Raw genomic sequence first — 12,650 nt, 5'->3', positions numbered from 1 at the left:
CCCCATGGATACAGCAGCTCTTTTCACTTTTTGCTTATACACAATTCATTCTTTGCAGCTAATTAGTCTGAAGAAGCCTAGGAATAATGTTTAAACAAGGTTAATAAAGTTTTTTGCCTAGGAAAAAAACATTAATGAGGTTTCTTTTGTGGCCTAAAATATGTTTTAGCCTCAAGAATGTTCCATGTGTACTTAAGAAGAGTATGCAATTCTATTGTTATGTGGAGTACTCTGCCTGTTAAAACTAGTTGGCTTATAGCATTATTCACATTCTCTATTTCATGTTTAATCTCTTGGCTAGATTTTCTATGCACCACTGAAAGAAGACTATTGAATTCTTCAACTATTATTACTAATTCTCTAATTAGTAATTAGTTTCTAATTAGTTTAATTCTCCCTTCAATTTTTTTAAATGTTGCTTCATATATTCTGGGTTCTGCTGTTTGTGCACATTTGTCTGTAATTGTTATATCTTCTCACTAAATTAACTCTTTTATCCTTCTTTGTTTCTTGTAACAGTTTTTAACTTAAGGTCTATTTTGGTCTTCGTATTGCCATACGAACTCTCTTTTGGTCATTACTTGCATGGAGTCTTTTTCCATCCTTTTAATTTCAACCTATTTATATTTTTTGATCTAAAATGACTCTCTTGTAGATAATATATAGTTAGATTACATACTTTTAAATCTATTCTGCCAGTCTGTCTTTTAATTAGTGAGTTTAATCCATTTGAAGTAATTACTGATAAGGAAGAATTTCTGCCACTTTTTTTATTTGTTTTCCAGAAATATACCTTTGTTCATGAATTGCTCCAATACTGCCTTCTTTTATATTTAATTTTCCCCAGTGCATCTTTTTATTCCCTTCATATTTCCTTTTGGTTTTTTAGTTATTAATGGTTATGCTGGTGATTACAAATTCACAACAATGCCTTTTGAATTCTACCAATTTAGTTTCTTTTTTTTTTTTTTTAAAGATTTATTTATTTATTTGACAGAGAGAGATCACAAGTAGGCAGAGAGGCAGGAAGAGAGGCAGGCAGAGAGAGAGGAGGAAGCAGGCTCCCTGCCGAGCAGAGAGCCCGATGTGGGACTCGATCCCAGGACCCTGAGATCATGACCTGAGCTGAAGGCAGCGGCTTAACCCACTGAGCCAGCCAGGCGCCCCAATTTAGTTTCAATAGCATACAAAACTCTGTTGCTTTAAATGTCCATCACCTTCCCTTATATTGTTGTCTTCATATCTTTATTTATTATAGGTCCATTAAAGATTTATATCTTTGACTCTTAAATCATGTAGGAAATAAGAGTTGAAACCCCAAAATATAATAATATTGGCTTTTAATATAACTATGTAGTTACTTTTACCAATGTTCTTTATTTCTTTATATGTCTTCAGGTTACTGTCAAATGCCTTTTCATTTCAGTCTGTAGAGCTCCCTTTAGTATTTCTTGTAGGGAAGTTCTATTAGTCATGAACTCTCTTTGCTTTTGTCTGTCTGGCAATGTCTTAATTTCACTTTAATTTTTGAAAGAACATTTTACCAGATATAGGAATTCTTTGTTGATACTTTTTCTCCATCACTTTAAATATGTTACCCCACTGCCTTCTGACCTCTTTGGCTTCTTATGTGGATCTGGCTAGCAAAATTATTGAGGATTTCTTATTCATGATGAGTCACTTCTCTCTTGCTTCTTTTAAGTTCCTCTTTTTGTAATGTTTGATTATAATGGATCTGAGTGAGTATCTCTTTGAGTTTATTACATTTGGAGTTTGAAATATTTCTTGGATGTGTGGCTTATGTCTTTCCTCAAGTTAGAGAGGTTTCCAGCTATTATTTCTTCAAATATTGTTTCTTCTCCCTTTTCTCTTCTCTTCTTCTCTTCTCAAGTATTCCCATAAAATGTTGGTATTCTTGATAATGTTTTACAAATCCCTTAATCTCTATTCATTTTCCTTTGTTTTACTTTTGTTCTTCAATGTCAATAATTTCAATTGTAATTCAGGCTGGCCAGGTTCCTCTGCTACTCAATCTGGTGTTGAACCTTTCTGGTGAGTTTTTCATTTTAGCTATTGTAATTTTAGCTCCAGAATTTCTACTTTTTTCCTTTACTCCCCCAAAAATTAATTAATTATTTATTTTTTTTGACAGACAGAGATCACAAGCTGGCAGAGAGGCAGGTAGAGAGAGAGGAGGAAAAAGGCTCCCTGCTGAGCAGAGAGCCAGATGCAGGGCTTGATCCCAAGGACCCTGGGATCATGACCTGAGCTGAAGGCAGAGGCTTTAATCCACTGAGTCACCCAGGTGCCCCTACTTTGTTCCTTTTTATAATTTCTATTTCTTTGTTGATGGTCTCTGTTTGTTCACTGTTATTCAAGATTCTTTTTTTTTTCTTTTAAGATTGATTTATTATAAAGAGAGCATGGAAGAGAGGGGCAGAAGAAGAGGGAGAGAAAAAATCTCAAGCAGACTCCCTGCTAAACAGAGATTCCTATGTGGGGCTCAATCCCAGGATCCTGAGATCATGACCTGAGCCAAAATCAAACATTTGATGCTCAACTGACTGAGCCACCTGGGTGTCCCCAATGTTATCCAAGATTCTTAATTGGTTTTTAATTTGGGCTTGCTTTAGATTCATGGTTTATTAATCTTTTTAAAAATTAGTTATTTTTTTTTAAATTAGTTATTTTTTTAATCATGTTTTAAGCATTCTAAAAAGTCACTGTATAGTACATCATTAGTGGCATGTGGCCAATGCCTATGTTCCCCTCTAAGATTTTGATGGATTCCTGTCTCACATTGAGGTCTTTCACCATTTTGAGTTTATCTTTGTGTATGGTTTAAGAGAATAGAAGGTCTTTGTTATTCTTTTAATAAAATTCATTCAACTGGAATGAATTGTTATGGTAAATTTTTTGTAGCATGCCAGAATTTTTTCTCTACCTTCCCTTCTTTACTCTCTACTGTAGGAGTTTTGTAGTTAGTCATTCTTATTATTATGTTCAATTAGCCAGCATATAGTACATCATTAGTTTTTGATGTAGTGTTCAATGATTCATTTGTTGCATAGAACACCATTGTGGATGTACATTTCATCACTGTAAATATAAGCACTCTAATTTAATGTATTTTGTCTTGAACTCAACGTAGATATTAATATAATAACTCCTGTCTTATTTTTGCCAGTAGTTGTCTAATATATCCTAGTACTAAACTTTGAGTCACCTTGCTTTAGATTTTCTCTTATTGGATTTTATTATGTGATAAATGCTGAAAAATCTTTTTCTTAAAATAAAAGCACATTAATATACTACATCTATTGACATGAGAGACAGTTCATCCTAGTCCTATTTTAAAGAACATATTGATTATTTTACTTAATTTTCTATGTGACAATTTACATACCACCTTATCTCCCCTCTTAAGTCAATGAAACAATTTTCCATAATGAACTGCTTAAAAGCAGCTTTGGTAAAGAATGGGATAAAGCAGCAAAAAAAAAAAAAAAAAAAAAATTAAACATTTACCATTGATATTTAAATACAACATAGAAATGATATTTGCATGATACATGTTTTCATTCTTTCCTTGTGGTTGGTTTTCCTCACCATCATGCAAATGACAGACCTGAAGTCAGGTACTGTTTGTCATACTAGGTCAAAGAGATTCACTCAGCTTCAAATTATTTGAAGGGCTTGGAGGGCTTGAAGATTCTAAGATTTTGAAATCCCAAATTGTCATGGCTCCATTAATTCCCGTGGGGCAGAGTTTTCAGCAATCTTGCTTTTCCACTTGAGTAATGCTATCTCTTCTGGTGCAGTATCTCTGATGCTGTGATGTAGTACTCAGTTGTGACTCTCTTGTCTATGTTCTGGAAGTATTCCATAGCTAACCTGCTGTGCTAGAAGCTGTGTTTTGGAATGTCCAGTTTGGAGACTAGAGCCATGGTCATCTTAGTTAAAGAACACTGGGTAGCAATCATGGCTGGCAGCTACACAACGCTGTATTGTCTGAGACAAATAATTCATTCAGCATTCAGGAGTGGCAGCAACTGTTTTCAGATGAAACCTGAACACCGTTTGAGGCATCAGCAATAGGCACATTGCTGTCATGGTTGACCTAGGTCACAGAGCTCCCACAGGCAGAGAAGGTGAAGCTAAGACTGAGTTCCCAGTACCAGTGAACAGATATCAGCTAACCAAAATGCATCTTGCTGCGCTACAGTATACTGGTTCATCTTCATCCACTTCTTCAATGTATACAGGAGCACTCTGCATTTGAAGTCACATAATCCTACTGCTAGGAAAACATTGTTGGGATGCCATTCCAAACCAAGGACATTTTAATGTGTTTGCTTATCCACTTGCCATTTTCATACTCAAGTAATAAACAGAAATGAATTGTGCTTCACCATCCACAGCAAATTTGTTCTCTAGAGGGGATGACTTCAGAAAAATGGTTACATAAGTAATTCTGAAGAGCAGGGTTAGCTTCCCGACACCATCTTTCTGACTCCAGCATAGGACAATGTGGACATTCTTGAAAGACCAACAAATACCTGCGATGTGTTCATTGTGTTCCCGGAGTTCATGCGGTTTCACCCACTGGCTCCCATTCTTATAAATGTGAACTCTGGTTATTGTGGCTAAGGTAGATCTCAGTATACTAAGCAGGACAAGTGATTGGCTCTAGTAAAAAGTAGTTGTGGTGAAAATATTCTTGGTGTTTTCAAAACGTAGAAAGCTAGAATCAGGGCAGTCTTGAGAGTTTTAAAGTGGAGAACCTGAAGACTCTGGTCAATCAACATGAACAGGTTCTGTTGTACTCTCCCACTTTATAGTGGGTTGTATCTTCCTGATTTTTTTCATATGTATTCTCCTTTGGTGAAGTTTTGGAGTATTTTACCTTTTTTCTAGTGGTGACTTTGTGTATTTTTCTTCTTAAATTGTTATCTATGAATAATAATTTATTTCCCCTTATGAAAAATGAAATTAGTGCAGTTCTTCTTCTGCTTGTCTTTGTTCTCACTTGACCACCAATTAACCACCAAATTTAGCTATAGAATTCTCTTTTTGGCAACTCTAACCTCCTCTCTACATTCCATCTCTCAATTTTAAAATTTCATTATGATTTCTATATTATTACAGATTTTAAGTTTATTCTAGTTTGTGATCATATTTGCCACTGTTGCTTGACTTTAGTTCTACACTTAAATAAGTTAAATAATCATTACAGTTCTTTGACCATGGCCTCCCCATGCATCTTTTCATTGGCTAGAATTCATCTTGTAATAGATACTTTTTAAGGGCTTATGGGTTTCATTTATAGTATTTATAGTGCAAATATAAATATAAATATACTCTAAAGTGTTTCATTTATAGTATTCTATCGTGCATCTATAACAATATATTTTTAATGTTATTTGCCAGCCCTTGGATTATGTACACTCAAGTCTTGAATTCTATAAGATTGATTTTTAGGTTTTTAATTCAAAATATTGTTAGGAAAGAGAAAAGTCTATTTTTTGTTAAAAATGAGAAACAAGGGGTGCCTGTGTGGCTCAGTGGGTTAAAGCCTCTGCCTTCAGCTCAGGTCATGATCCCAGGGTCCTGGAATCAAGCCCTGCATCTGGCTCTTTGCTCAGTAGGGAGTGTGCTTCCTCTCTCTCTGTCTGCCACTCTGCCTACTTGTGATCTCCATCTGTCAAATAAATAAATAAAATCTTTAAAAAAAATGAGAAACAAGATAGTTTTCTACTAAATGTAAAAATGTTAGGTATAAAACAATCTCCCATGAATCTGCAATTACCTCATAAAATGCTAACTACTTAAGAGTTCTAACTGCATTAGGTATGAGGTTTTTGCTGCTGCTACTATTATTTTACTGTTATTGTTATACTGCTCTTTATTTAAGGATTGTTATAACAAAGAAGTTGCATTAGTATCTAGAACTCTCCAACACCTTGTCATTTTTCCCTTTGTCTTCAGTGAATAGTTCATGTACCCAGTTACTAATACTTTGATATAAATGAAAGTTATCAATAATTTCTAATTTCTCATTGAATAATTAATGTGGATGTCCCTGTAGAAACTCAAACTCATTTTCCTTTCCTCTCAAACCAGACATTCTCCATGAGAACTATTCTTAACATTTTGTACTCGGTCTTGACTCCTCCTATTTCCTATGCATTAGGAACCCTGTTTCACCCACAGTCTGTAATCCCATCAGTTGTAAATTCTCCCATGGGGACTGCTTTTCTCTTCATTTTCTTTGTTGTTATTCTACTTTACGCCCTCATTTGGCCTTTGGCAATAACTTCTTAAACATCTTCCTCCTTACTAATGAATTATATACTACTGGAAAATAATCTCCCGAAGCATGTTACAAGCAACCTAGGTATATTTTATACCAAGATTTTATATGTCAGAATTTACATTTATATAGATATTTATCCTTGTCTAGAAGCCTTAAGATTTTTTTCTGGGAATTTCATTTTTTTTAAAAGAAAGTATATTAACATAATTAGAAGTAGAAATTTAATGAGATTTTACTGTTAATCCTTCTAAGTGCAAAAAACCTTTAGTAAAGTGACAAGCACTTGACAATTTTCTGTATATCTGAATTTTCATAATTTATTTTTGCTCAAAATATGCATGAAAATAGTGGGAATGAAGCTGTTGGGAGGGAGACTTTGAGAAACTAACTGGAGACTGAGAGACTAACATTTGTAGAAATTGTTAATGTTTATTAATAACAACTATGCTAACTGATCTCCAGATCAGAATTATAACTAATAGAATTATAACTAATAGCTTTCTTTGCTATTTCTAATAAATATAGAAGGGGGTTGGAATTTTCTTTCTTCATTTGTAAAGTGGGAACAATATCAACTACCTTGTCTTGGGCAATATGTCCAAACATTTAGCATAGTATCTGACACAAAAATAGAACTTTCAATAAATAGAACTATAATGTTGATTCTTCCTTTGATATCCATTATCAATTATAATGGTAAAATACCAATGTATAACAATTTAATATTGAATTAATAATAATATTACCTAATATGTTAGTGCTTTGCATTTATAAAACATGAATTAATCAAATTCATAAAAGATTATATGTAATTAGATATTAAATGTAATAAATTATATGTTGTTTAACAGTTATTTAATTTAGATACAATGAGGTGAGATATGTGAATATGCTGCATAAACTTTGGGTAACATATTCTATGACCTAGCTTCAAATCTTTACCATTTATTAACATAACCTGTTTCTGCTCTGAAGGGAAAAAAAAATGTTTGGGAATACCAAGAGCAACTTTAAGGAGCTGCTATAAGTAAATCAAGTAAAATAGTCTATGTGAAGCAGCTTTATAAACTCTGAAAAGTAATGCAAAGACTAATTACTGTATTTTTATTGTTTTAAGCATGACATTAGCAGGATTTAATGCTATGGCTTTAAGTTAGAATAAAGGAGATGAAAACAAAGGTAATTAAATTAAAAAAAAACTTATGCTGGAAAAAGCAGATAAAAGTTCTAAAGGAAAAATTTATGAAGATCTATTTAATAAAGCATTATTTATTTCAGAGCTTAAATTATGAATAAGCCTGTGACCCCCCAATAAATAAACTAAAAGTGAATCAAATTTTATGTAACTTTTCTAAAATTAAAAAAAAAGCTAGGGTTCCATTCTTTTATGTATCATGCTTTTGTTGTTTTGTTGTTGTTAAATAGCACTAATTCTACATAATACTAATATGCAGAATAGGGAAAATAATTCTGGGAAAAAATGATGCTCATTTACACGATTACAGTCACAAAGGACAGGGTCCATATGCATGATTAGTCAATGTTCAATAACATTGTCATGCTAAAAAGAAATGAAACATTATATATCTTGGTATATAATGATTTATCAAACATAATTTTGTAAAATGATTGTTACGAATGAAATGTTGAATGCTGCCAACAGAACTGTATGGTGATTTTTAAGAAAGCCTTTTTGGAAAGCCATCAAACACTGCCATCTAGGAAATTTTTCATTCATGGACTGGTTGGTAAAAATGTTCAACCAAATGAATATAAGAAAACTTATGATTGTTGGCGTACCGTACCAAGATCAGCCTTAAGATCTGTTGGCAGACTTAACTTTCTTGATCCTTTAACTGAAACAACAGAAAAAGGAAAAAGGCAGTTGTTAATTATATAAAATTAAAGAGGAGTGTGGGGGAATAGTTGTTTTACAGTATAATTATTAAATCCTGATGAGCATTATATTTAATGAACATGTATAGAAGCAGAAATACTGTCTGGTGTTAGTTTGTCATCATTCAGTAGTAAATATTTAAGATGTAAACAGAAACATGAGAAAAGCAATTATTCTTACAGTAAATAATTAAGTATATCTCTGCATATTTTTTTTTTCACATGTGGTATGAGATGTGATTTTTTTAATTTGGGAAGAAGCAAAAATCTATTTCAGATCAATCTAATAGGTAAAGAAATATTGCAACATATGTATGAGCTCATTTCATAAATAACTGATAAGTGTAAAAACTGATGATAAAACTCTCAACATATTTTTGAAATAGAAAATTCTATTATAGATGTATATGATATAGTTAAAGAAACTTTATCATGCCAATGGCAGATGAGATGACTTCAGTATTCAATATTACAAAGTTAAATTCAGTACATAAGATCTTGAAAATAAAAAATATTTGAAATGGATTTAATTATATTATAAATATCAGACAATGTTTGAATAGACAAAGAAAACACCTATAATTTATTTAAAAACTTTCCTTAATAAAAATTTCACATTGTGTATCTCAAAATATTTAACTGGAATGCATGTTATCATGGAAATGCACAAGGAGAAATCATGTTAGACGTTTTTCGTCAATACTTTAAGACTCTAATTGATATCATCAATTAATTTATACCCTCTAATCAGTGATCTTTCTTTACAAATAGGAAAGTTATTTTAAAATAAAGATGCAGAAGATAGACTTGAAAGAATATTCAATTTAAAATCAGAAAACCTGGCTCATAAATTTCTGAATTTTGCTATGTAATATTACTTTGAAAAAAATCCCTTCATCAATTTGTAGCTTAATCTCATAGTTTAATCTTATCTGCCAAATGACATTCTTTTTTTTTTTTAAAGATTTTATTAATTTATTTGACAGAGAGAGATCACAAGTAGGCAGATAGGCAGGCAGAGAGAGAGAGAGAGGAGGAAGCAGGTTCCCTGCTGAGCAGAGAGCCCAATGCGGGACTCAATCCCAGGACCCTGAGAGATCATGACCTGAGCCAAAGGCAGCGGCTTAACCCACTGAGCCACCCAGGCACCCCAAATGACATTCTTGATACTATCTTTAATGTTTCCACTGGAATATAATTGGGATACATTTTATAACAAATTTTAGAAAGCCTAAATTTATTATAAACTTAAATATATTTTTATGGGTCATAACATATTATCTCTTGATTTTCCCCCCATTTAAAAATTAAAAACCCATTCTTATTTCACAAATCATACCAAGATAGATGGCAAGCTGGATTTGACCTGTGGACTGTGGTTTGCTGACTACTATATTCCATGCTAAACTACTTGAAAAAGGAAACCTAAGTATTATCATTCTAATAAAAATAATAGCAACAGGCAAGTGTTGCTATAAAGAGACATTAAAAATAATTCTATTAAGATTAAGGCACAACAAAGAAATCAAATTTTAGTAATTTGGGTTTAGAATTAGCATAAATGAAAGTTATTTATATCAGAATATGGCAAACTAAATATATGTCATAGGCTTCATAAGAGGTTGCAAATGTATTATATAAATTCACAGTTCAGATAACCTGAATGAGCTGGGGTGTGTTCAGTATTTACAATAGTCTCTAATTTTTTAAATAACTAATAATAATGGAAGGATTTGTATCATAATTTATATATTTTATCAATTTCAGGATCCTGGAATTGAGCCCTCTGACAGGCTCCATTTTCAGGGGGGAGTCTGTGGATTTTCTCCCTCTCCCTGAGCCCCTCTCCCTGCTCGTTCTCTCTCTCTCTTTTTCATATAAATAAATAAATCTTTAAAGAATAAGGCATTTCAACATATCTATATAGTATTATTTTTATTTTTTAAATTTTTATTTATTTATTTATTTTTTAAAAAGATTTTATTTATTTATTTGACAGAGAGAGATCACAAGTAGGCAGAGAGGCAGGCAGAGAGAGAGGAAGGGAAGCAGGCCCCCTGCTGAGCAGAGAGCCCGACGTGGGACTCGATCCCAGGACCCTGAGATCATGACCTGAGCAGAAGGCAGCGGCTTAACCCACTGAGCCACCCAGGCGCCCCTATATAGTATTATTTTTAAATGGATTAAAAAGATGTTTTCAAAAAGAGGGCAAAGAGTTCCTGCCTATTCGTCAGTAAGCCCAGATACATAACAAAGATCACAATGTCACATGCCCTCCCACTTCCCACTATTCTTTTTGATGGAAAATTCACATCCTATATTCTAGTATCTAACTCTGGCTCCCAAATCTGCTCTAGTTTTTTGGATCCCCTCCTCCATTTTGTTACCTCTTTTTGGTTTTCTGTGGAAAGCCTGAAAACTGAGGTCCCCTCACAAACCCTATCTTCAGTTGTATAACTGAGGGAGGGAAAGGGAATGATTCGTGATGGGATTAATTGGGGAACTTTAGTAACAGTGTTAATAATAGATGCCTATTATTCATGCACAGAATGAGTCTCCTCACCTGTCCAACTAGTATACTTTTTTGGGGAGGGAAGGGAGCAGTGCTCCTGTGCCAGATAACTAGTAAACTCTTACTTGTTCTTCAAGACTCCTCAAAAAGTCTTGCACCTCCTTTCTGAATGTAGTTCCAAACTCAAGGCTTCATCTGATGCCATTATCTTAACCTTCATAGCCCCTTGTGTACATTTCCTTTATTATACTTAACACATTTTATTATACTTGATTATTATTATTTTTTTTTACTCCTCATTAATATCCTGAAACTGAGTTCTCCAAAGGTGGGGGTTGTATTCCCAATACCTAATAAAGTACTGACACAGAGTAGGTGTACAATGAGTGTTTCTAAATAGATGTTGAAAAAAAAAACACATTAAAATCAAAAGGTAGGAGTTACTCTGAAAAAGGATAAGCAAACAGAGAAAGTATGTTTAAGTATTAGAGAAATATGTTGTTACACAGGAATATTTGAGGAATTTGGGTTGGAAGATAAGTATGGCAATTTGTCTTGGAAATGTATAGAATGGAAACAATACATATTAACCTTTGCAATGTGCCCCCTGGGAATGTCATTCTCTGAATTTCTTCATTTTTACTGTTCTCTAAGCTAAAGTATATACACCACTGTGATTACATATTGTTAGCGGAAGGGGAGAAAATGGTTAACAGAAACTTCTCACTACACTCTGGCTCAGGACATTGCACAAAAAAGAGAGTCTTGGTTTAAAGGACTCTTAGACGTCTTTTACTCCAATACCTTATTCAATGGAACTATTTCTCCTACAACATTCTTGATATTCTGTCTGTTTAAATAGTTAAGATAGAAAACTATAAAGGTATAAAAAATATTATATTACTGTTATATTACTACAAAATTTCCTTCTATGTGAGCTCAAACTGCTTTCCTTTACCATTTATAATTTGTCCCAGTTCTAATCTCTGGATCAATAGAGTAAATGATTCTTGCTCTCACATGACAGATCTTAAAGCGTCTATGGAGACTTAGGGGCCACCTCCAGGTTACTCTCAGTAGATCAGCAAGAATTTTTAAGAAGGTAATACTGATATGAAGAGGTTGGCAAATCACATTTTGAAAAATAACATTTTATGGTTTTATGAATATTAACCAACTTATGGGACTTTCACTAGCGACTCTTCCACAAAAAGTATTTCCTGAGGTGCATCTCAGATTTTTCACATGAAAGACCATATTGTCCACAGTTGTTAAATTAGGTGTAGATACAATTACAGACAGATATAGCTAATATTTTGATAAGCTTTTAAAATTGATTATTATATATTTGTGTTGACAGTTACTTTTTTGATTCCTTTAAGTAAAAAAAATCCATTATAACTTTGATCTTACATTTCCTAATTTTGAATGAAACATGGTAGTTATAAGGACAGGAAAGCCCCTGTTAGAAGAGGTTAGATGCCTTTTTTTTTTTCCCTCTCTGTAAATTTCTACAAAGACATTTGCTGTTATTTAAGGCAGGTTTTCTGGTATTTGATGAAGTAAAATCCAGTGATCCAGAACACAAGGGAGCTGGATTCACGTTATGACTCAACCATTTACCAGATGAGTGATACTGGGATACTGGGCTATGTACACATCACTCAAGAGTATGTGCCTCTTTCTCTATAAAATGGGAGTAATAATAGTCCCTACTTCATAGGGACCTCATCAAAATTAATTAAAGGAATGTGTGTAATGCATTTAGCATTGTATGATATCTAATAGCATTTAATGTTAGCTATATTCATTACTAGTTCGCAAGAAAATATTGTCACTCTGTGGTATTCTATACAAAAATTACCTTTCTTGGGAACATGTCCTATTTAAAATTTGGTGCTTTTGATTAAACACTGAATACCTGAG

The 12,650-nt window shown here is 33.1% G+C and overlaps 1 protein-coding gene across 7 annotated transcripts in view; it reads right to left on the bottom strand.

Annotated features, from left to right (window-relative positions):
- The window catches only part of STXBP5L (syntaxin binding protein 5L), a 451,491-nt gene that overhangs the window by 65,039 nt on the left and 373,802 nt on the right, over nucleotides 1–12,650 (bottom strand). The gene's annotated exons all lie outside the window — the stretch shown is intronic.

The sequence above is a fragment of the Mustela nivalis genome, assembly GCF_964662115.1.
Source record: "Mustela nivalis genome assembly, chromosome: 1".
NCBI classification, from domain to species: domain Eukaryota; kingdom Metazoa; phylum Chordata; class Mammalia; order Carnivora; family Mustelidae; genus Mustela; species Mustela nivalis.
The sequence above is the reverse complement of the archived record's forward strand: the minus strand, read 5'-3'. Positions and strand labels throughout refer to the sequence as shown.